Source organism: Ochotona princeps, chromosome X (genome assembly GCF_030435755.1).
Source record: "Ochotona princeps isolate mOchPri1 chromosome X, mOchPri1.hap1, whole genome shotgun sequence".
In the NCBI taxonomy this organism is placed as follows: domain Eukaryota; kingdom Metazoa; phylum Chordata; class Mammalia; order Lagomorpha; family Ochotonidae; genus Ochotona; species Ochotona princeps.
Genome location: NC_080865.1, coordinates 29778730 through 29805371, shown reverse-complemented (window position 1 = coordinate 29805371; position 26642 = coordinate 29778730). Strand labels below are relative to the sequence as shown.

At 40.7% G+C, this 26642-nt stretch overlaps 1 pseudogene; it reads right to left on the bottom strand.

Moving 5' to 3' along the window:
- Window positions 1–2832: 2832 nt before the first annotated feature.
- LOC105941982 (large ribosomal subunit protein uL23-like) overlaps window positions 2833–26642 on the bottom strand; it is a 72710-nt pseudogene continuing 48900 nt past the window's right edge.

Genomic DNA, 26642 nt, shown 5'->3' with positions numbered 1-26642 from the left:
CTGAAGTGTAAGTTACATCACAGAGTTGGCCCAACTGAGGCAAAATCAAGACTGTCATACTCCTGTGACTATCAGTCATTAGTAAAGGGCTGCCAAAAGGAACAAATTCCTAGAGCTTCCAGCTCTCCTTACCAGCTGTAAAGGTATGCTCCAAGAGCCCTAGGGCAGGCCTCCAACAGAGAGCTAAGGTGTTGGGAGTGAATGCATTCTGAAAGCGGGAGCAGACAGCTCACAGGAGAAGTAGTATGAGGGGGATCTGGGAGAGCCTGGGCAGAGCACAATATTATTTGCCACAACTTCCCATAGCAGCAAACGGGCCTGAGCACAGTTGCTCTGAACTGTACTTTTGTCTCATTTCTAAAAGCCTAATTTATTTGGCTTGATTTTACAAAGTTCTAGTATTGCAGTGTGGTGATAAGCACTTCAATTTCTTACTGGTCAGCTTCTAATGGGTGCTGCAAGGACTATTTTTGCCAGGTTTTTAGCTGCCTATAAATCTAGTGAGAATTACATTTTTTTTCCTGCTTTGTCACATGAGATCTAAATGACCTGGCTACGTTTCAAACACGGGGTAATTCTAGTCCCTCTGGTGACACATGGTAGATGGGTAAGGTATGGAGGGCTCCTCCTCCAGGATCCATTAACAGTAGCTACCTTGGCACGGGCACCACAGATCTAAATTCTGACATAAACACCAGTGAAGCCTTTGTGCCCATAACAAATTTTTTACCCAATTGGAATTTTATCCGAAGTTAGGATTTGCAAAATTGAAGAGAAGCACAACAATACACACTATACTGGGCAATTTCCTCAGATTCATTTTTTGCCATACAAAAGTTTCTCTTAAAAAATGCATCTACACACGTGAAACAATAAACTTGTAAATAACCAAACCCTTCTAGGGAGGAAAAAAAGAGTAAACTCCAAACGTGAAGTATGTTTCAGAACCAATGTTGTGAGTTCAGAACTTCATTGCCTCTTTCTGGGATCTAGTGCTCTATATGACTATTTTCCTAGGCTTGCTCACAATTGTGTTAAGGCAAGGCCAAGCCCATTGGGTTCTCATCAGCAGATGTAGACCTGAATAATGTATGCCAGCTCTCCTCCAAGTACACAAGTACACATTTGCAAACTGTTACATGTCTGCAGTGAATCAAAAGCAGAAATTTACAAGTAATCAGCAGCTTTTATAGCTACCTGATATTGCCACTGCATCCAAACAGAATTTCCTTTTTCTGATGATTTGCTTTTGTTATATTATACTAAAGTATTGGCACATTGTTGATTAAGAGATTGTTAAAACCTGGTCCTCAAGTTATTTTTAAAGCACTGCTTGTGTGCCATTCAAGTCCTGGCCATTAAAAAACCTGTTGTGACAGCGAAACCTTTTTTCCCCTCATTATAACTACTTAGAAGACATTGGACTTAAATCTCATAGCTACAAGATGTAAAAGGAACATCAGCCCACATGAGACTTTGATATTGGTATAACATATTTATACATGTAAAGTTATAGAAATTGTGGTTTTGTTAACTGTGCTAGATTTTCATTAGTATATCAAAATGCCTGAGACAAATTATTTATGAAAGAAGGAAGTTAATTTTGGCTTATGGCTTAGAAGGTTCATAGTTCAAGGTCAGGCAGGCTCCATTACTTTGGTTATCTAGTGAAGGGTCACGGTTTGCTATAGCAAAACATGTACAAACAATAACATAGTGAGTCATGGAGCATGGAGTGCTGCTGAGTCTGACTCAGGCTTTATAATCAACCCTTTCAAGAACCCGCTTCCAAGGGAATACTACCAGTGACGGAAAGATCTCCCACTAGGGTGACCTCTTAAATACCATAATTGGTATTGCATGAATGGTTTCTACCCTCTTTGTACCATTAACTTATAACTTTGGGGATTAAACATAATCATGAACTTGGAAGCCAAGTCTTATTTCGATCATAGCATTACCAAAGCACAGCCTAGGATTACTTAACCTCTGCATGCCATAAGTACATTCTAGGAACTGGGTTAGTTGGGGCATTGGAACTGGAGGATTCACTCTCAAGATGGCCGCTTCACTTCCATATCTGTGTGCCTTTGCAGGAATGGCTGGAAGGCTGGGCTGAGGGGGGCTGTCGACTGAGTGCCTACATGTGACCTCTCCAGGCTGGTGGCTTCTGGGTAGTTGACTTTCTGTAGGGTAATGCTCCAGGAGTAAGTGACCCAGGATAAAAACAGAAGTTGCATGGTCTTTCCTGCCTACCTTGGAACTCACATAGCATCACTCTGGTATATCCTGTTGTCAAAATAGTCACAAGCCTGCACTAGTTCAAGAGAAGGATGGGGTGAAAGTTCTCTGTGGGAGGACGTCACAAAATTTGTGGGCAAATGCTAACACTTTCTCACCATGATTCTAATTTGGAACTCTGGTGCCAGATGATTTGTATTCTTTCCAAAACCATCTTACTCAGGGCCTTATTTATAACAGGTACCCAGTAAGTGCGTATTGAGGATAAAAGATGGAGAAACAAGGGACATTGCTCTTGCTTTGAGGATAACTGAGTCTGTAGGAGTCTGTAGTCACAGAGATTGGAGTGTGTGATAGTTTATACATTCAAAGATGCACATGTTTTGAAATTATAATGTCTGAAATTGATACTCCTTAAAAAATTGTGGTACCTTACAAAGATATTAGCAGTGCTTTTTCCTTTTTATGGGCATATAAGATAACAATGTATCATTCTACAACTCCTAAATGAAGACTCAGCCAATGAGAAAGAGAAATAAAGGAAGTAACATGTTAACGTCTTTTTTTATGGTGAAAAACATATATTTAGAATTAGAAAGCTGGGTGCAGTGTACATGACCCAATTTTGTTGGCGACATCCAGAGCATCATAATCAGGAAGGAGCCACACGTGCGCCTTCTTTTCTCCATCAGCCCTGATCAGGGTGTTGACTTTGACCACATCCGTGTCCTACCTAGAGCTTCTTCACAGCTTGTTTGATCTGGTGCTTTTTGGCCTTGACATCCACAGTGAACACCAGTGTGTTGTTGTCTTCTCTCTTCTTCAGACTCTGTGCTCAGGGGAACTTGATGATGGCACAGTGGTCAAGCTTGTTCCTCCTGAGGGCGCTCTTCCAAGGGTATTTGGGCTACCAGCATGGGCGCTGCGTCTTAGGTCGCTGGAAAGTGGGTGAGGTGCGGATCTTCCTGTGGCTCTGGATACCTTTCAGCACCGCCTTCTCGGCCTTCAGAGCCTTTGCTTCGCTTTGGCTTTGGGAGGGGCAGGGGCTTCCTTCTTCCCCTTTGGGGAAAAGGGTTTGTAACGTGCTAACTTCTGAACCAAAACAAAAGAGCAGAGCAAGGAGGCAGGCTGGGGAACCTGTAGCCACTGCAGGCCAAGTTGTAAAGTCACAAGGAACCCAAAATAACATCAAATCCCAATTCTTGAGTCAATGCTGCCCCTCCACCACTGCACTTGCTCCACATCTGTGCGTTCTCTGGACACGCCATCACCACCCTCGTGCTGTAACAGGAAACATCATAAACTTTGAAGAGGGAGCAGTTAAGGTTCAAATGCAGAATATGCCAATTTCCTGCACTGAATTTTAGTTTGCTCATCTGCAAAATGGATGTAATACCTAACTCAGTGTGATCTAATGATATTAAAGCCCTATAATTTTGATTTCCTTTTCCTTCCCTAAAGTCTCATTGTTTCCAACTTGCCTGTGTTCTGTGAGTCTTGAGATAACAATCTTTCTCAGTTTGAGGTCTTGAGTCTCTGCTTTGCTAAGCAAACCGATCATGAATGCTCTCAGGTTATTTAGTAGTCCACAGTCCTAACCCCAAGCCTAAAGAATCTGGCAAAAACGGATCCATTTTAGTCCCGTCAGTTCTGTCATCAAGCCACTCAAAGCCGTGAGCTCACATTAGCCCTGTAGTGTTTCCATTGCTTTATTAAGCCATTTGAAGCATGGGAGAGAAGAACACATTAAAGAGGCTCCTACTTAGGAATTAGGAATAAACAACCTAAATCTTTTTTTTCATTTCTTTATTCATTCAGTCGTTCAACATACACTGTTTGAGAACTCACCATGTGCCAAGAACATGCCTAGAAAATGCAGCACTAGATAAGACAAGCATAGAAACTGACCTTCCAAAAGTTCCCACCTGTGCAGGAGAGAGTATTATATAACTTGTAGGTATCGAGAGGGACAAACATGCTCAAGGTGGCAAAGTCTGCCCCAAATGGGGATCACGTGAGGTTTCTTAGTCTGCATACCTCTAAAAACGACTGTAAGAGAAGGAGTTGTAGATTGGTGGCTGATTGGAGAAGTGATTCATATACAAAAGTGAAGGAGTAGGTAGATTAGAGCAGCAAGACATTTTAAAATGTATTTGTTTCAGAAGCAGAGAGAGAAGCAGAGAGAGATGTCCCATCTGCTGGTTCATGCTCAAAGTCCCTTAACAGCTTCAACACGTGGGCTAGACCAGATCAAAGCCTGGAGCCTGAAACTCCATGCAGGTCCCCCACATAGGTGGTAGGGACCCAACCCCTTGAGCCATCACCTGCTACCTCCCAGGGTGTGTATTAACAGTAAGGCAGAATAGGGAGTAGAGCTGTAAACTGAACCCAAGTACTATAATGTAGGGTGCATGTGCTCTAACAAGCATCTTGCTTGCTAGGCCAGACACTTATCCCACAAAGATGTTTCTGGACGGCAAGGAAGCATACCAGAGAGCCTGAGCAGCTGAAGCTCAATCCTGCAAAAGACCCCTTGAGAAACTGTGGAAATTGCTTCAGAATGATATCTCTTGAAACACCTAAGAGTGTGTCTACTTCAGGGTTTCTCAAGCTGGCACTACTGACAGTTAGGGCCACATCACTGGTGGTTGGGGGGAGGCCCTTGTGTGCACTATGGAGTGCTCAGCAGCATCCCTGGCCTCTCCCCACTGGAGACACTGCAGAAGAGAAGTAGGCTGAGAAGCTGTGCAGCAGGAGCAATAGCAGCTGCAGCAGCTCCCCGAGGATGATGTGATACCTAAGTCATGACTTGAAGAACAGGAAGGGATTTGCTCCTTGCCATGGGAAATAAACAGACCCATGTTTGAAAAGTGTCTCCAGGGCCCGGCGGCGTGGCCTAGCAGCTAAAGTCCTCGCCTTGAAAGCCCCGGGATCCCATATGGGCGCCGGTTCTGATCCCGGCAGCTCCACTTCCCATCCAGCTCCCTGCTTGTGGCCTGGGAAAGCAGTTGAGGACGGCCCAAAGCTTTGGGACCCTGCACCCGCGTGGGAGACCCGGAAGAAGTTCCTGGCTCCTGGCATCGGATTGGCGCGTACCGTCCCGTTGCGGCTCACTTGGGGAGTGAAACATCGGATGGAAGATCTTCCTCTCTGTCTCTCCTCCTCTCTGTATATCCGGCTTTCCAATAATAATAAAATCTTAAAAAAGAAAAGAAAAGAAAAGAAAAGAAAAGAAAAGAAAAGAAAAGAAAAGAAAGGAAAAGAAAAGAAAAGAAAAGAAAAGAAAAGAAAAGAAAAGAAAAGAAAAGAAAAGAAAAGAAAAGAAAAGAAAAGAAAAGAAAAGAAAAGAAAAGAAAAGAAAAGAAAAGAAAAGAAAAGAAAAGAAAAGGTGTCTCCAGTGTCCCCAACTTAGGGCAGCACTCTCTGGCACCTTGGATCCTCGCTCAGCTGCATGCAGACCACTGGACTTTAGCAAAACCTGGAGATGTTTTTGGCTGTCACATTTTAGGGTGGAAGGATACTACTTTCATTTACTGGGGAGAGGCCAGGGATGCTGCTGAGCACCCCACAGTACACACAAGGGTCTCCACCCAACCACCAGTGATGTGGCCCTGTCAGTTCTGCCAGCTTGAGAAACCCTGATGTCTCTGTCTGCCTTTACTCAATTGTCTTATCCGAATTTCTGTTTGTTCCCTTTAATAAGTTCTATCTTCAACATGACAGCCGGTTTGCCTCCTGCACATGATCTGTTTACCTTGAGGGCCAAATTTGACAGGGCAGACATGGGTGAGGACTAGCATCAGATGCATTGATTTACTACTAAATCTCTTCAAGAACTGTATCTTAGATTATTTATTGTCAACCAGAAGTAAGTTGAAGAGTACACTTTCAAAATTCTAAGTCAGGGTGTTGTGTGGGGGTGAGAGCCCAGTAGAGGGACTGCAGGGCGCTCTCATGCTGGGCCACTACTCCCACTGATGAGATGAGAACTGGGGTGGGGGAAGACCATGCTGGGCAGGGCTACAACACCTGTTGGCCTGCATGTGAGCTGGGTTAGGAGGAGAGCCAAGCTGGGCTAACCGATTGTACCCACTGATGTATGCATGAGCCAGAGTAAGTGCAGACTGGTTGAGCTTTGCTGCAGCATCAGTTGGCAAGTGCTGGGACTGGGGAAAATCCTGTAAAGCTATACCACAGAACCATCTGGAGAGTACATGATCCAGGACTGGGAGTGGGCCCAGTAGGCAAACTGTGGGCATCTCTCTGATGGGTTGCAAATCCCACTTGTAAGCATGAGAACCAGGACTGGGGCCAGGCCTGGCTAGACAGGTGATGGAACCTACTGCTTTCCCAGGCCACAAGCAGGGAGCTGAATGGGAAGTGGGGTCACCAGGATTAGAACTCTCGCCCATATGGGATCCCAGCACATGCAAGGTGAGGAGTTTAACCGCTAGGCTATAGCGCAGGGCCCAAGAGTCTTTTTAAAAGATTTTATTTATTTTTTTTATTGGAAAAGCAGAATTACAGAGAGGAGCAACTGAGAGAGAGATTTCCATCTGCTGATTCACTCCCCAAATGGCTCCAACAAATGGAGCCATTTGGGGAGATCTGGTAGATCTGGTTCAAAGCCAGGAGCCAAGTTTCTTCCAGGTTTGCCACATGAATACAGGGACACAAGAACTTGGCAGGCTATAAGCAGTGAGCTGAATCAGAAGTGGAACAACCACAACTTAAACCTGTGCCCATATGGGTATCAGTGCCACAGGCAGAAGCCTGACCTATACCTTTGCACCAGCCTCAAAGTTTTTGGACTATTTCTTAGCTGAGAGCATTTTCTATAAAAAATAAAAGCAACCAAAATATGTTAGTCTTTTTTAGTATGTTAGTCTTAAATCTCTAAGCACTGACAACATTTTGTCAGAATATATAGAGCAGAAACTACTATAAATATATAAATGTGACAAAACAGCACCTCTGAATATAGAAAAACACCTAACTAAAATGAATGTAAGATATCTTAATACTACAGTTATTAAAAGTGATTGCAGGTATATATATATGTATGTATATACTCATGATTTTATAGATATATGTGAGTATATATGTTTTATATACTGTTATCTATTCATTTATGTACATTTAGATGTACATACACAAATTTTAAATCATTTATTTACTGCATGAAGTATGTGCAAGAGTGATTAAGGTATAGTGAGACCAATTGTATCTCAAATTTTCAAATTTAGAAATTATGTTTTATATTCTCCAACCTGGATGATAGAAAACTAGAAATTGATAACAAAAACTATTATATTAGGAAAACTCTTAAAATAGTCCTCTAAGTAACTCATAGAGCATCAGTACTGAAACTATAGCACATTTACAAATAAACTATAAAGGCAATGCAATTCACAGGGAACATCATCACCCTAAAGCTCTCTCAGTGGAAGAGCTGTAAATGGGTCCGGCCATGTGGCTCACTAGACCACAGAAACTGGAAGGCTTAGAAACTGTTGAGGTGTATGATGCTTTGAGATCCAGTTTAGTAAATTTAAGCACTTCCTACTCAGGAATAAGTGACTCAAAACAAGCTCTATCAGCAGTCATGAATTGGTCCAGGAGTGCCTCTCATCCTCTCTAGTCACTTCTAATTCAGTGGGGTAGCCAAATGGAAGAGCATCCTGCCTTGCTTCTGGGGTTAGGCAAATAGAGAAGTAAAGGATTCTGCCTTTTCTTTCCTGTCTACTGCACTCAATTGAATAGCCCCTTTCCTTTTTTTATAACCTTGTGAGGAATGCTCAGTGAGGTTGATCCACACAGGCTGATTAGATACAAGGAGGAAAAACCATCGACTCCACCCTAATTCTTTGGGTCAACTGGAATATCTTTAGGAATACTTGTATATAAATACTCAGCATACGTGTGGAAGATTTCAAATATGTGCAACAGTTAATGGAATAGCTGCTGGGAAGGGTGAAATTTACCTTGTATCACAGAAATAGGGTAAGTGGCATAGGCAAGGAGATACAGCAAGTACATTGAATTTATTGCCAATGCACTGACTCAATTCAATAAACACTTCCAGACACTGGAGAATAGGATGTGAACATGTCTTGGGAGCTCACTGTTTGGTAAAGGCTTTCCTACAATGTTCATTGAAGCTTTTCTATGTGTTGAAATCTGGAGTGATGCCATGAAAAGTATATAGGATGGGCCCGGCACCGTGGCCTAGCGGCTAAAGTCCTCGCCTTCAACACCCCGGGATCCCATATGGGCACCGGTTCTAATCCAGGCAGCTCCACTTCCCATCCAGCTCCCTGCTTGTGGCCTGGGAAAGCAGCCGAGGACGGCCCAAAGCTTTGGGACCCTGCACCTGCGTGGGAGACCTGGAAGAGGTTCCTGGTTCCCGGCTTTGGATCAGCGGCACAACACCGACCGTTGCAGCTCACTTGGGGGGTGAATCATCGGACGGAGATCTTCCTCTCTGTCTCTCCTCCTCTGTGTATATCTGACTGTAATAAAATAAATAAATCTTTAAAAATATATAGGAAATGATCTTTAAATGTTATAATAAAACAAAGTCTATATTGCCCATATTTATGACTTGACTGTAGTGGTGCCCCTATAATAAATGGCAGAAATTGAAAAAGTATCACTTTCTACCTGTGTTTTTATTTACAAATAAAATTTTGTTGAGCCATAGCTGCACCTATTGGATACCTATCGCATATGGCTGCGTTTGCACAGAAATGGCAAAGCCCATAAAGTCTAAAATATTGACTATCTTCCCTTTAAAGCAGAAGATAGCCAATCTCCGATACATGGACACATTCAAATGTTCTAGCATTCAGCCAGCTCTCCTGAACCTTTCCCTTGGGAGGAATGAATATTACTTTTATTTGTAAAAAAGATCATCTTGATTTTTTTTAAAGATTTATTTATTTTTATTACAAAGTCAGATGTACAGAGAGAAGGAGACAGGGAGGAAGATCTTCCGTCCAATGATTCACTCCCCAAGTGAGCCGCAACGGTCAATGCTGCGCCGATCCAAAGCCAGGAACCAGGAACTTCTTCCTGGTCTCCCACACGGGTGCAGGGTCCCAAGGCTTTGGGCCGTCCTTGACTGCTTTCCCACGCCACAAGCAGGGAGCTGGATGGGAAGTGGAGCTGCCGGGATTAGACCCAGCAGCCCATATGAGATCCCGGGGCGTTGAAGGCGAGGACTTTAGTCACTAGGCCACGGCGCCCAGCCCGATCATATTGATTTTTAAAAGCTCTTTACAATCACATGACCAACACAGGATAGTAATTTTCAACTCATCAAAAATAAAATGGTACAGAATTATTTATTGCTTACTATTTTACTGAATTTTTGGAAAGAAAAAGTTGCTTTCATAAGTAAAAAAAGATGTATTCTACAATGTAGTTACTTGCTTTTTTCCCAGCATTTAAGAATGAAAGCTTTTTTTCATTTAAGAGTATATAACAGTGCAATGGACTACCATATCCAGATGTGAAGATACAATGCAGTATCTAAATCAAAGATGGACTCCCAATGAAACTGTTAACTAAATCTTGACAATAGGATGCTGGACTTTCTGCCATTGTCCATGCCTACAGTATCAGGATACACTTAAATACCAGAATGATGGACTTATGACTGCTTATAGAGGATTATACTATTGTAATAATGCAGGGGAAATCAGTAGGGAGGGAGGGAATTTGGGGAGGGGGTAAGGGAGATTCCAGAGCCTATGGAATTGTATCATTTAAAAAAATGAATGAAAGCTTTTAAGGTGTTCAGCTTAGAGGTTAAGAGGCTGGGTTAGACAGCAATGTTCTGTATCAGAGTACTTGGGTTCAATTCCTATTTCCAGCTCTTGACTCCAGCTGGCATCTTGTGATTTGATTATTGTTTACTTATAATCTTTGTCTATATATTTGAGGAGCAGTGGTCTTTGTACCTGTTACTTGTTGAGTTCTTTGTTTAGAGGAGTATGGAGCCTGTGATTATAAAGCACATTGAAAGTATGCCATCACAAAAGATTGAAAGAAAAAAAGGAAGTCAGAGGGTGTAAGGAAGGGAAGAATCATATTCATGAAATTCACAAAATCTGTTCTATATATTAATACATAAATTTTAAAAATCTTTTGAAAATCTAAAAAGGGAGCATTGTCCCCTCTATCTTTTAAAAATAATTACTTTTCCCCTCAATTATGAGTACATATTTTGTAGAAAAAAATAATTGCCTTGTGTTGACTTACTTTATTCTTTTTTGCTATTGCCAAGCAACTTCATCTTAAATCCCAGTGTTCTAACTTCTTTTAACAGGCATTATCTGAGTTCCAAGAATTTATATTAAGCTCTTACAAAGTGTATTATGAATGTAGCCTACACAAATACTGAAACATAATTCGAGGACAGCTGCATTAGACTCAAGGCTCATTTCAGTTACCATGTACTCTGAATATAGAAAATGTCCAGCAGTGAAAGCTCCTTTGAAAATCTAAAATATTAGCTGACATTGGACTAGTAACACATTGGCATTTGTGATCTCCAGAAACTTGCAGCCACTGACATGTGGCCCAACCAAGATGGACACATGAACTTTGGAGGGGGGTTATAGGACACCTGTTGCAAAGACTGACCTTGTCCCAAAATAGAATTAGGCTAGACCAAGAAAGGTCAGAGGAAGAAATATATTCATTAACATAAGAAAAGTTTGGAAAGCAGATAGGAAGTTTATCTTCCCACCAAAGTGAAGAAAGGCTCAATTTGGTTAGAGAAGGGGTCTAGAAACATTCTTGCTAATTGTGAATAAGTTGTGTGTCCACACTTGACTAGGAGGATTTACTCACAATCTGCTTCTAAGCACAGCTAAGCTTTAAGTACATGATTGGTACCTTTCCCAGTAGTAGAAGTTATGGGTTGAACCGTGTCTCCCCCTGAACCCACACAAAATTGATGTGCAAAATCCCAAGCTCCTAGAATGTGATCTAGTTTGGAAACAAGGTTATTGCAGGTGTCATTAGCTAATATGAGATTATACTGTAATAGGGTGGCCCCTACGTAGTCCAGTATGACAGGTGTCTTTATTAAAAGGGGAAATCTGAACACAGACACACACGGACAGAGCACCATGCGAACATCAAAGCAGAGACTTGGGTAATGCATCTATAAGACAAAGAAAGCCAATGATGATCAGCAAACCACCAAAAGCTTAGACTAAGGCATTAAATAAATTATCCTTTACTGCACTGTCCACACCTTGGTCTCTAGCTTCAAGCCTCCAGGACTGTGAGACAATGAATCTCTGTTGTGTAAGGTACCAATTTTGTAGCACTTAGTTACAGCAGCCCTAGCAGGCTCACAGAGCAGAGTCCCCATAAGACTATCTACCAGCATCTACATGTCTACAACCATACCACGTTGTGTCCCAGGACACCCTCTGCCCCAGGTTCATTCCTTCAACAGACCACTATGGGGCAAACACCAGTTAGACGTTGGTGTTCTTAGGTATGGAATTATAGGTTGAACATTTCTCATCCAAAATATCAAGATCTAACTGATACTCAAAAGGTTTGGGACTTTGGAGCATTTAAAATTTCAGATTTTCAGATGAGAGACTTTCAATGTAAATAATCCCAAATCCAAAAATCTCCAAAATTTGAAACACTTTTGGTCCCAGGCATTTTGGATAGGAGATATTCAAACCATAGTTCATTTTTCCATTCCTCTGCTAAAGCAGGTATTCACCAACTTGTAAATTTTTTGCTTGTAATTTCCAAGTCCAAGTCTTTAATATATATAAAAAAGCATGCATTTTGTCCCTATCATTCATTGAATTACAGTGAAAGTACCATCTGAAAATAAAAGGCATTCATTTCAAAAAATGCTCAGTGAATGCTTTAACTCAAAATATAATTACTTTAGATATGTTCTTGATTTCTCTTTCATTATTTTTCTCCCGATGAACAGTAAATATACAAGGACCTCAACTAGCCAAAAAAAAGCCTTCAAATATGAATTATTGAAATTCTCTCTTAAAAAGTAACATCTAAGTCTGTGGCCAGGGTGCCACACGCCACTCCTACCACTCCCCGCACCCCCAGTACTCCTGGTGCTCCCAGGCCACACACTCCCTGCCCACCACTCCCCATCTCTGTGGTGCTCCTAGGGCCCACACTCCTCACCTGTCACTCCTCGATCCTCGTGCTTCTGGGCACCAAAAAAAAAAAAAAGTTACATCTAAGGGGGAGCATGGCAGCATAATAGACTGTTCCCTCCACCTGTAAGTGGCATCCCATATGGACACTGGTTGGAATCCCAGCTGTTCCACTTCAAACCAGCTCCCTACTTGGATTTGGGAAAGCAGTGCAGGATGGCCCAAAGCCTTGAGATGCTGTATCCATGTGGGAGACCTGGAGGAAGTTCCTGGCTGCCAGCTTTGGATCAGCTCAGCTCTGGCCATTGTGGCCATTTGGGGATTGAACCTCTCTCTCTCTCTCTCCCCCTCTCCTGCTCTCTTTGTAAAATCTGCCTTTCAAACAAAAACAAGTACATCTTAAAATAATAAAACATCCATGTAGATAGGTTGATACCATGCAATTGTGACAAACCGTTTTTTCAGTAACTTAGACAACCCTTCACACACACACACACACACAGAGATCAAAAAAGACAAATTTGTGCTGCATCCCATTAGGTCTTATGCCATGACCAGTGACTAGACTCCAAAATGTCCCAAATGCTCCTGATGCCTTCAGGGGCCAAGGTCATATAACTGTCTTGGAGACAGACACTCAACCAATATCTGGAATCTCTTTGAAAGTTAAAACATTTGGGAGCATTGACATCTCCAAAGCTCCAGAAATTGGGAACAGAAAGGGTCAGCTAGAAAAGGACTTGGCGATGCCACATGAATGATGAGGTCTGTAAGATGGTACTTGTATATGGCACTCCCGGGGCTGTTGTGAAGATGGGCTGGCCTTGATCTCCAAAGAGCTCTGTCTGACCTGTTTCCTTCCTTACCAGCCTACCAGAAACAATGAAAGAAAAACTCTCAATTTACCTCAGTCTTTCACTGAGCTCTTTGAATTTATATTTTGAAGGTTAATGTGCTTTCATAGAACTGGAAATGGTAGTTCTGTTTAAAGCTCACACTTTATATCAGGGAGCAATCATAGGATTGAACAAATCTGAGCCTGAATCATTTTTCTATTTTTGTAGTAATAATCCCTCATAAATATTCATAACCCCTCAACAATGTATTTATATGTCCCCCTCAAGTAAAACATCTTAAAATTTCCATTTTATCTTGAAAAAAATAGTTGTTGTGAGTTTCAAGCAAGTAATGGAAGCTTTTACCAAACTTGGGTTCGTTTTCTTCTTTGCTTTTCTGTATATTTAATTCGCAAATGAAACTCAGATTGAGTCAGTTATAATCTTGGAAAACTTAACACATCAAATTCTTTCTTCCCCACTCATGTTCCGTGAGGTCTCTATTCCAAGTAAAAGAATTCTTTGATCAATTCATAGCCACTCAAATGGTCTAAGTTTCCATCTATTTGTTCAACAAATATTTACAGAAAGCCTGTGATAGGTAGTGAACTAGATGTGTTCAGACTCCTGATGACCTCACAGAAAGGACAGACGAAGGATAAACTAACCACACAATAAACAATATGACTGGGGGTGTAATACAATCAGCAACTAAACATTGTAGAAATACCAAGAAACCCACAATTAATCTGTATAGCCTATTAAGACTTCAAAGAGATAATGATGTTTAGATTGGACCCTGACAAATAGGAGTTTTCCAGGTAGGAAAGACACACCAGCCTTCAAATATAAAATCCTCAGAAAACAAATTTTCTGAAATATTTGAAAAGTAAATCCTAAATACATTAGTCCAAAAATTAGATGAGAAGGTGGCATATGAAATGTATGAAGATAATTGCCTGTGAAAAAGGAGAAAATGAGTAAAGAGTAGATTTCAAATTTATCTAATTACTTACATTTATATTACATTTAATAAAATGTTAAGCAATTATGACTTATAAACACAAGTTTTTTACTTTATTAGTCTCTCTACTTTTATAAGTTTCCAAAATTTGTCAACATTAAAAATGAAGCAGTAACAATTGGAAAGCTAAAGGAATTTATCATGTTTAATGTGGAGAAGGTTAAGCAAATAAATTCAATTAGAAAAAATATACAAATTGTTATTTATCGGAATTTATCATGTTTAATGTGGAGAAGGTTAAGCAAATAAATTCAATTAGAAAAAATATACAAATTGTTATTTATCTGTTCCCTTTATGAAAAAGTTCTCCAACTCATAAATTACAATACTTATCACAGTGTCTCAAAATTTTACTTGACTGAACTCCAAACCACTTGCTGACAGAATCCCTTTTGTCTCTGGACCCCCACAGCCTCATAGTCCAACTTCCACCTGCTAACTCAAGGATGTTGAAACTAAGGAGTGGGGTGTTGCGTGTAGGAGTTAGGATGCCCTGTCTTACATCAGAGTGCCCAAGGAAGCCTCTAGGCTCTGACTCCTGATCCCAGCTTCCTGCTCAGGCAGAGCCTAGGTAGCAGTGGTGATGGCTTAAGCAATGGGACCCCAGCACAGATGCAGGAGACCTTGACTGGCTCCCTAGCTCCGCAGCTTTTGCCCCTCAAATTGCTATAAGCATATGGAGAGTAAAACAGAAGGTAAGAACCTTCCCTGTATCTCTGTGCTTATCAATTTTAAAAGATTTTTTAAAATTTTGAAGAATGTTGAAAATAAAATATATAAAAATAAATACCAGTTCAAGTAAAATGGTGTCTGAAGGAAGAAAAGTATTTTGTCAAATTGCTAGTAACTTCATGAGTAAATCAAGCATTCATGTTCTGTGGAAAAACTTGTAATTCAGGACTATAATGGGAATCCTTTTATTTCGATGGAGAATCTGCATAAAATTATTTTGGGGAGTTCCTCTACACCATTCTTTTCTCCAAGATCCCTAATAATGCCTTTCTCCACCACCTCTACCTTGTTCTACTGTGAAGCTATTTTGATTCATGTTTCTGAGTTTTTCACCATCCAGTACACGTCTTCTTTTGATTGATGTTCTAGTTTATCATGCAGAGAAGAGTTCAGTGTAACAATGATTCTAACTCATTGTTTGTCCTCCAGTCACTCCCTAACTTTCATTGTCACTCTTTTATTTTTTTTACTGAATTTTAATAGCTTATTTTTAAATTTTATTTGGGATTTCCCCCCTAAACTCCCACCCCCAACAGATCATTGTCACTCTTCACATATCAGGTAAAATCCCAAGATTCATTTCTGATGATTGATACATTAGGTATGTCTTCCACAAATGCATTTGTTAGTACACATGCAAAACAATGTTCATATTCCAAAACCAACTTCAAATCAATATGACTTTGATGTATTGGTAGAAACGCTGTTGGAACTTCTGTGTCACATTGCACCAGGGGAAAGAATGCAAAGTGAAATGATTTTTATCTTCCCAAAGCTCCTGTTCTGTTAGAGGAACCCAGTATACAATGAATACTCAAGATGTTCTGTGATACTGTCTGCATACAATTTGACAACACTGAAGAAAAGGGGATTGATTTGTGTTTCAGTAGTCACTTTACAAAGGAGATGATCTCCGAGCTGAATATCAGAGATAAGTTAACCACATGCAAATGTAGGAAAAGGAAGAGACGAAATCTTGGGGTCAGAGAGTTGGGAAAATGCTGTAATATATGTTTTTGGAAACACACCAGAGTTTCTATGTGACAGCAGTTTGGATCCTACTTATTCTCTCACTCTTTACATAACCCTAAATAACCAGTGTTTGGTGCAGATTTGCCAAGAGGAAAGGCTTCATAACCTCATACTTACAATGAGAGTGCCAGAGAGGAACTGAGAAATATGGGCAAAGATCACGCATGAGGCTCCATGGTGTGAAATAACATGATGTGGATCACAGATGGTGAGACAGGACAGAGTTGGTGCAGACACTGCAAAATCGGAAACCTGTTCTCCGGTGGTTGGGAACAAAAACATGCTATTGCTTCCTTCTGCTATATTTCTGTTATATATTGGCCAGACCTTCAACTGCCAGTACCCATAATGCTTTGCTTAAAGACTCTTTCAGGCTGCTAACATCCCTCTCTCCTGCATGCAGAGCAAGGTTGAAATACCACAGAATTGAGGACTCCTAGAAGCAGTTCTCAAACAGGGACGGTAGGAATCAGTAGATAAACACCCCCATTTCCTTCCCTCTAGGATAGGATAACTTGGAGATGTGTTTTACCTGCAGAACCAGGCAGTTGTCTGGCATGAACACCCTGGATAGTACATCCCTTGCTGATATCTTCTAGAATCACTTCCCAAAGAAACGACTGCTACTTCTATTTTTGCATTCCATATGTGGATCAGGAAACAAGTTGGCTCAAGGGACAAAATGAGAATGGAACAGGGAAAGGTTGAAGAGTGCATACAAAAATCAAAGCAGTATTAAAAGACAGGAAAGATGAAAAGGAATCTTGCTACCTCCTGGAGAACATAAAACAGTAGAATCCAACCATAAATCCCTTAAACCAGAGGTTTCTAACTTTGGCTGAGCATTACACTCCCCTGGAAAGATTAATAAAAACAAAAACAAAGTAGCCAGCCTCTGTTCCCACATAGAAATTCAGACTTAACTGATCTGGTTAAGGTTTAGGGGCTTTTGGTATTTATATAACTTCCCATGTGATTCAAACATGAAACCAGAGTGGCAATTTTGAATGGACAGTGTATAAGAAGTGATAGGGACACAACAAATATAACAATACAGACTTCCTCCTAAGTGTTACTCTGATATTGGGAATTTTTACAAACACAAATGTATCCTTGTAAAACTTGGTGACTGAAAATACATGGAAAAGGAAAAACAAAAGGAAAACCAAATGATGATTGATTAAATATCTGTATTACTTTATTTTAAAATTTTATTTATTTGAAAGGCGGGGTAGTAGTGGGAATCATCCATCTGCTGCTTGATTCCCCAAACTGTTGCATTAGCCAAGAACTCCATTTGGGTCTCCCACTTGCTGGCATGGTCACAACTACTTGATCCAGCCTTGGTGCCTTCCACACTGAATTAGAAGCATTAGCAGAAAGCTAGATCAGAAGCAGAGCAGGTGGCACTCTAACAGGTATACCCATGTGGAATGCCAGCCTCACATGTGACAATTTAACTTGCAGTGCCACACCAATTACAATATCTGCTTGAGTCTTGAAGGCTTTGGAATGAGTGTAGGTTTTTCTTTTTAAAAATTCATTGCTTTTGTGCAGTGCAGTGGCTTAGTAGGCTAATCTGCACCCTACTGCTGGCATCCCATATGGGTCCCACTTCAACAGTCTTTCTCTGCTTAAGCACTGGGCCTTTGAACCATTGTGGGAGACCTGGAAGAAGCTCCTGGTTCTTGGATTCAGATCAGTTCAGCTTTGGCCATTGTGACCATTTGGAGAGTGAGCCAGCAGATGGACGACCTATCCCTCTGTCTCTCATTCTCGCTGTAAATTTGTTCTTAAATTTAAAATAAATCTTTAAAATAAATTATCAATTTTAAAATTTTTGAACTAATGTGAAATATCTGTATATTTTAGGGAGTATAGTGCAACATTTCAATAGACAAACACAGAGCAAATCAATCTGAAATGAGTATTGGGCCTTCCATTAACTTCCTGATAGATTTCTCCCTACCCTATTATTCTGTGAAATTCCAGAACCCATTACCTTTACCTGATTGCATTTTAGTTCCCATTATCAGCTTTCCCCCAAGAACCACACCCCTCCCAGCCTCTAATAATTGCTATTTTAGGTTCATATCAACAGTGTGTATACATATGTATGTGTGTATAACTGTAACTTCCACATACGATAGAAAGTATATGGTATTTGTCTTTTTTCTCTGGCTTATTTTACTTATCAGATAATGTGTCATATATATGGACACAATGGACTGTTACCAGGCATGAAAAAGAGTAAAAATTGGACATTTATAACACAATGGATAGAATTAGGTTTTTCTTTTAAATGAATAATCATGCTGAGGCTAGCCTTGATATGGTTTAGGTTTGTTTAACATATATTTAAAACACCTTAAAATAACTGTTTAATCCACAAGCTCTGCAAGAAAAATGAAGTGTATAAAACAGGGCCCAGCATAATGGCTCAATTGACTAGTCCTCCCCCTTCGGGTGCAGGGATCCCATGTGGGTGCTGGTTTTCTCCTAACTGCTTCACTTCCCATCCATCTCCCTTGTTACAGCCTGGGAAAGCAGTAGAGGATGACCCAAGTCCTTGGGACCCTGCACCAGCATGTGAGACCTGGAGCAAGCTCCTGGCTCCTGACTTCAGATCAGCTCAGGTCCAGCCATTGTGGCCACTTGAGTAGTGAGCCAATGGATGGAAGATCTTTCTCTTTGTCTCTCCTCTCCGTAAATTTGCCTTTCCAATAAAAAAAAAAGTTTAAATATATATGTAAGAAAGAAAATATGGCTGGGCCTGGAAATGACTTTTACTTCATGGTGACAAATCCGCTTGACAAAAAGACTATCATTTGGAATCAATTGTGGAATCTATTTTATTTTTAATTTTATGATACAATTCCATAGACTCTGGAATTTCCCTTATCCCCTCCTGAAACTCCCTCCCACCACTGATTTTCCCCCATATTATTACAGTAGTATAGTCCTTCATAAGCAGTCATAAGTCCATCATTCTATTTAGGTGTATCCTGACATTGTGAATACAGACACTGGCAGACAGTACAGAATCCTATTGGCAAGATATATCCAACAGTTTTATTGGTGTCCATCGTTGATTTGGAAGTAGAGATGCATACTGCATTGTATGTTCACATCTGGATATGGTAGTCTCTATTACACAGTTACTATACATCCCCTTAAATGAAAAGCCACAAAACAAGATCAACAACAGGAATAAAGTTTAAAAATTTACAGCATCATGGAGTTAAATAAAATGCTACTGAATAACCAATGTGTCAGTGAAAAAGAAAACCTTTTTGGAGAAAATGCTGCTACTGTGTGGTCTATGAGTCAGTGAAGAATTCAGTAAGAGAAAAAACTGTTTTGAAGAAATGAAAATAAAAACAAAAATATCAAAACCCATGGGTTGCAGCCGAAACAGTATTGAAAGGGTTTATTGATCTTATACTTTGAATGAAGTTTGCCTTATATCAGAGAGAACATATGGTATTTGCCCTTTTGGAATTGACTTATTTCACAGAGTATAAGGGTCTCAAGTTGGGACCATCTAGTTGCAAATGATAGAATTCCATTCTTTTTAATGGCTGAGTAGTAGTTCCTGGAGTAGACGTACCACAGTTTCTTTATCCATTCCTCTTTGGATGGGTATCCGGGTTGTTTCCATGTCTTCACTATTGTAGATTGTTCTGCTTCTGGTTTGGTTTTAAACATTTTTTTTTAAGATTTATTTATTGAAAAGGCAGCTTTACAGACAGAAGGAGAGACAGAAAGATCTTACATCTGCTGATTCATCCTGCAAAATGGCCGCAATGGCTACAGCTGAGCAGAAACAAAACCAAGAGCCAGGAACCTCTTCCAGGTCTCCCATGCAAGGGCAGAAACTTTGAGCCATCCCCCACTGCTTTTGCAGGCCACAAACAGGTAGCTATATGGGAAGTGAAGCAGCAAGGACACGAACCAGCTCTCAGTGTAGAATACCAGTGCTTGCAGGTGGATAATTAGGCAATTGAGCCATTGTGCTGGCCTCTATTCATGCTTTCTTTAAAAACAGGAAAAATATATGTTAGAAAGGCAGAATAACAGAGAGAGGGAGAGACAGAGAGAGTGATCTTCCATCTACTTTCAGTCTGAATGGTCACATCAGTAGTGGCTGAGTCATGCTGAAGGCAGGAACCTGGAATCCCATCTGAGTCTCCCATGTCAATGTGGGGTGGGGAGGAACCCAAGCACCTGAGCCATCTTCTGCTGCTTTCCCAGGCACATTAGCAAGAGCTGGATTGAAAGTAGAGCAACCAGGACTCAAATTTGCACTCACAGGACTCCAGCATTTGGGCCACAACATCAGCTCCTATATAAGCTTTCAAGGAAAACAGTGATACTTAATGTTTGTTGAGAACTGGGTTGGCTAGAATGGGAACACATTCACAATCAGCCCCAAAATCGTTGCTTAATGAGCCAAGGATTTCTCCTTTAATGAATCAGATGGAAATAAACATTGCAACACATGCAAGTTCCCAAAATTTATTTCCTCAAAGGGTAGGAGAAAAATCAGTGACATACATTACCAACCTCCTCCCTGAAAGAAATCTCTATCAATTTCACAACTAGAAAGAAAACATCAAGGAAATTTCTGTTTGTTCAGTCTTCCTTCATTTGCATTGTTAATTTCCCACTTTAAAGACAGCCATATGGTACCATGGAAAGAATTGGATTTTAAAGTCAAACAAGTTTGAATGTGAATCTCATGACACTAGATGTATGCTTGGGTTGTTCCCTGGATTAAATAAGACAAGGACAAAACATGCGTCTGGTGCATAGCAATTACTCTTTAAAATTAAACCATAGTAGTAGCAGTGGTGATAATAGTATCACTATTTTTCTGAGCTTCATTTTCTTCATCTGTAAAATAAGATTCTCTTTCTAAGGGTTTCGAAAACAAAATTACAAGTGAAATAACATAGTTAAAATATTGAGCCCAGTGTCTGGCTCAAGGTAGGTGTTAATGTAATAGCTACTATCTTTGGTTTGCATTTGTTTGCCCAGGACCTATGTCCTCCCCCCACCTTCCCTCACTCTTCCCACCCATTTGAGTTTCTTCAAAATAGCTAGAGGCTGGTTACTTAGCTGGTAGACCATAGTTAGCTCTCCGCTGTGGGGCAGAAGACATGCAATTCCAATGATCTGCTACCTTTCGAAAACAGCAGTTATGGAAGCTGCTTTGAGTTTGCTTCTCCTTTGGGCACTCGTCCCTCCGCCAGCACTCTAAACTGCTGTTAGCTCCTCTTAGTCATTGCTTAAATACAGTATTTGTACCTAAGAGAAGGAAGCCAGATAATTTCTTCAGTCCTCAGGGCAGTCTAGCTTGCAGAGCACTACTCCAAACACATAGGCTAGTGAAGTCTTCTGCTTGTTCGATAGAGGGAGCAGCCTAAAGAATAGCGAAAATGGTGAAGAACCAAACACTTGGGCCCATAAAGCACAGGACGGGCCAAGTAGTTTCCAGTGGGCAGTGAAAAAATGGAGAGTGCTTCTTGTTTCATAAGTTATTTATAAGTCTCAAGTAACTCCATTTTGCTGAAGGAGACCTTTAATCTTTGAACTAGATCAAAGCCCAGCTTTGATTAAACACCTTTATTGTGAATTTATAAAGTGTCTGCTGCTCCAGACAAAGTGAATTGTGAAGAGAAATCTGACTCCTGGTAACAAACGCATGCACAGAAGAAACAATCATTTTCTCTTCCAGTCCAGTTGCTGATGTTACCATCTGTTTCCTGTATTTTAAGTGTATCTTTGCTCTCGTGTTAATTACTTGAAACAAGCAATGAGCATAAACATGGTTTAATATCTTTTAAATTATTAAATTCTACAGGATTAGAACTCTCATTGTCCATGTCTTGTCTTCTGGCTCAATTCAAGAAAATTATGAGATTAACTAGAAGGGCACTTAAAAAGTTTGTGAAAAGTCAGTATTACATTCAAAGCCCCTAGTCCAGGAACTTTGTGAAGCACCCTAGCCTGATTGCTGGTGACAGTCATTGCTGCACTGTTTTATGTGCTTGTATGTTTCATATAATCAGGATCATTGCACACAAGTTGCTTTTGTGATCACATTTCAATGTCTCTCAGTGTCTTTCTCAATGAGATTTTTCAATGACTGCATACTATTCTATCCAACAGAAGAAGAATTAGGTTTGCAAACATTTGTGGATGGGAGATTCTCCTCTCCCTTTGCTTTTCTAATAAAAGTAAATGAATTAATGAATAAATAAAACTGGAAAAAATATGTGATATTACTTTTAACAATATGCACTGATTTTATCTTAAATATTATCACTTCAGCATAAACTCAATGTAAAAATTATCAATGTTTTACATTTTTATACTGTCTTTCAAAATCCACTGTGTTTTATACTGAAAGCACACTGCAACTCAGACATTAAATTATCATCAGAAATATTTGGTAGAGCAGGTGCCGTTCCCACTGGTGACACCAGCTTCCCATAAGAGAGTGCCACTTTGAGTCCCAGCAACTCCACATCCAGTTCAGCTGCTCTACTAATGTACCTGGGAAAGCAGTGGCATATGACCCAGGTATTTGGGTGCCTTACTCCATGTGGGAGATCCAGAAATTCTGGATTCCTAGCTGCTTTGGCCTGGGCCAATGCCAACTGTTGAAGCCATCTGGGGAATGAGCTCATGGATGGAAGATCTCTCCGTTTCTCTTTCACCTTTTCTTAGTCCCTGTATGTCAAATAATTAAATCTTCAAAAAATAAAAAATCCAATCCATACTTAGATTTTATACCATTCAGACTTGTTCCATGCTCAAGATGTCCTCAATACTCATAATAGTTGTTTCAAACACACTTGAAAGTTTTCCAATAGCTGAACCAAACATCAGTTTCTAAATTTTAAATCAAATTCTTCAATTATACTAATTATACTTGGAGTGCTCAGTAGCCACATGTGGCTTGTGGCGGTGTTATAGAGGTTGGTTCCTTAAGTTTATGTCCTTTGTATGGCCCACTAGTATTTAATAAATTATCACATAAATTGGACTTTATTATTAACTGTTTTTAGATGAACACATGAAAGCTCTGAGAAGTTGTCACTTCCATAATATCACACTGCCATGAACTAATAATACTCACTCTAGGCATTTGGACCCAGAAACTGAATAATCCTCTCATCCATGCAGCTGAGAGAACAGCAAAATGGAACAGCTGTGGTAGACTTTTGCTTTCACAGCATACGGTTACAGCAACCATGTTGATCAAAATAAAAACAGGGGCATATGCCTATAACAAAAGATTTTTGCATTTTTTCAGGTGTTACAAAACCCATAAGAGACATAATTTGGAAGCCAAAACATTGAAACTTGAGGACATTTCAATAGTTTACGACAGTGGTTTCCAATTTCTCTTAATCAGCAGATGGCTTTTGCCCCTGAGATCTTAGGTAGAACCCCAGTATAAATCAACTAAAGTGAAGCTACTCTGCTAAGTCACAGGTAAGGGCTCCTTGGAATATTGCCATTGAGCAGCCTTCTCTGCTGTACCCTTTCTTCTCCATGGCAGCCCTTGAAGGAAAACCCTGCAACCCCACAACGACATGAAATTGTGTTGAAGAATCACCCTTCAGAAAGAACTTAGACTTTCAGAAAGAAACAGATGCACTTTTTACCATTTTACCTGCTAAGTAAAGCTACCCTTCCACCTCCCCATCTCGTTGAACGTTATCAAATAAATACAAGACTTAAAAAGGTAGAGATAAGAAACCATACAAGCTTAGGACTATGGGTTTGAAGATAGTCCAGTGGGGAATTTCTGTTCAGGGATGGTATTGGCTTTGTTTTTGCCCAATAGCTCAGATCAGGTGCTGGAACATCAAAAATTTTACTGAACACAAGCAAAAAAGGGGCTCAAGAAAAATATACCCTGATTAATTACAGGACCAGGAAAGGGATATCCCAGCAAGTCAGAAAAATATTCACACAATAACCACCCTACTCGTGTTAAATACTGTAGAATGTACTGCAACCTGATCGCCAGCTTCATTAGGCAGGCCAAGTGGCAAATGCGTATTTCCAATTCACGAGGCTGTGACAAGGTATCACACGTGCCTCCCTCCATCCACCAGGGTGTTGTCAGAGAAGGCCATGTGAAGAACCAGAACTTTCTGTGTTCAATGAACTCTTGGTGTTGGTGGAAAGAGCATGTGAGGAAGCTGGACTACACTGTCACCTGGTAGTAGTGAGGCACCCCCTCTCCATTCCCACTGGTGGGGTTTCTAAAATGAGACAATTAAGTGGCATTTTTTTAGTGAGTGAGCAAGAGCACTGCCATTGTTGCTGTCATCTTCTCCCCAAACACCTTCAACAGCTGTACTTGGGCCAGACCAAAGCCAAGAACATGGAACCCAACCCAAGTTTCCCATCTGAGTGGCAAGGACCCGACTACTTGAGCCATCGCCTTCTGCCAGGGTGTACATTAGCAGGAAGCTGGAACTTGGATTGAAGCTGGGACTTGAACGGAGGCATTCTGACATGGGACAAAAGAGATCTCAACCCACAGCTTATCTGCTGCACCAAATGCCTGCCCCCAAATGGCACGAGTTATGGAAAGGGATTGATGTACTACAAGCTCAGAAAATAAAACCTAAAAATACCTGTTTAACTACATTTTTTATTGTTATTTCATTTTATGACACAGTTCCATAGGCTCTGGGCTTCCCTCAAGCCCTCCCCCCATATTGATTTCCTCCATATTATTACAGCAGTACAGCTCAAAACTTAGAGCAGATAGACAAAGACCAATAAGGAAAGCTTAGAACAGACAAGAAAAAGTCTGTTTGACTGCATTTTACTGCCAAGGGTTTAGAGCTGAATCCAGAAACAGGACAACTGTGCTTCTCTGAGTAATCCATCTGAATTTCAAGTTTGCTAGAGGTTTAGAAGAAATTTAGCATCCATCACAGCTGAAATGTAGAACGCGCTGCTTAGGAGAGGTGAACTTTTTGCACCTCAGTTGCAGCCTCTGAGCCGAGGGATAGGAGCGTGCACCCGGGGGTGGGGGAGCCCAGGCAAGTTCACTTGGAGACAAGGGGAGGCCTTGTCCACAGCCCCACTTCTGGATAAAGATGAAGCCCAATTCCGAGGCTGCTGCGTGGCGCCAAGCCCACTGAAGGCTATTGATTTGTTCTTTCCAGGAAGAGATGCACATTATTCATTTTTTAATAGGCTGTCTTGTTCTGGAAAGTAACTCCTGTGACTTTGAAATAATGCACTTGTGTGTTTTTGATATGGGCTGCTTTGAAGGCAAGGTGTGCTGTTTGTGATTAAGTGGGTACACAAAAGAGCTCTGTTCTTGGTTCCATGATTAATGGAGGAAATTTTCTTAGTCCTGTTCTCTGCCTGTTTCTTACTCTACTCCCACAGCACAGTCTCCCTAGGGTGCCTGATGACTAATGATTTCTTTTGGGTCACTATCTTCTTCCATAGGGTCAGATGTACTGTTCTATGCAGTGGTGGAATGTCCCTGGTCCAGCATCACTTCGTCTGTGGCCAACCACTTTCCCAAACATCTCTTTGGTGCTGGATGATTTAACACCACAGCAACAACTCCATGGGGGCAAGCAAAATCAGAAAACTAAGGCAGTGGGGCTAGAAGCCCAAGGGCAGAAAGAAAGGAGTCACCAGAAGGAGGAGCTGCAGAGACACTTAGGACCTAACTAATCACTTCCCTAATTCCTTAAGTAAAACAGCAGATGGTTGCTGTTTCTATAAGAGAAAGACAGGGGACGGAAACAGGTTTATTGAAACACCGGGAGTTTAAATCAGAATGCCAGAATGCTTCCCTAAAATACATTGGCACACTCCACTCTGCAGAATAGGGATTCCAAAAAGTTGTACTAAATATAATTTGCTTCTACATGCATGAGTTCATTGTTTAATTACTTCTATAAATGTCTATTGCATATCTGTAAGTGCAAGACATGCCAGAAAAGTGGAAAGATAAGGAAAAACATGGGTCCTCAAAAAGTTGATCATATAATAGAGAAGATGTGAAGACGCATAGATTAAGCAGACAATGGAAGTGTCATGTGGCTCTCAGATGAGGTGAGGCCCATCCAATAGCAAGCAGTCCCAGGGATGGGTTTGCAATAGGCATCTTTGAACCTTGAAGAGTTCAGTTGCACAAATGGAACAGGTGGGAGGACCCACCAGAAATGGCAGTTAGCATCCATGCATACATTGGAAGCCAGAAATTATAGGGCTTGCTGACCGAGTCTGGATGACTGCAGTTAGGCCTGTTTCTAGTGTGAGGCCTGCTTTAGAATGCTTGGGGTAACAGAATTGCTAAAGAACATGAAGTAACTGCTCTCATCATATCGATTCTCCTGCATTTGATTTTGCATTTGGTGCATTCCAAGCAGTGTTGATTCACTTTGTGCATTGGTAGTAGTGCAATTCCATCTGACAGAGATACAACAGAAGAGAAAATCTTTCCTAATTTTATCTGGATGTTATTTTTAACATAAATTCATCCAATTGAGGTCAGATAAATTGGCCTGGATTATGCTTTATAAATTCTCATTCCAGAGAGAATTGGTATGA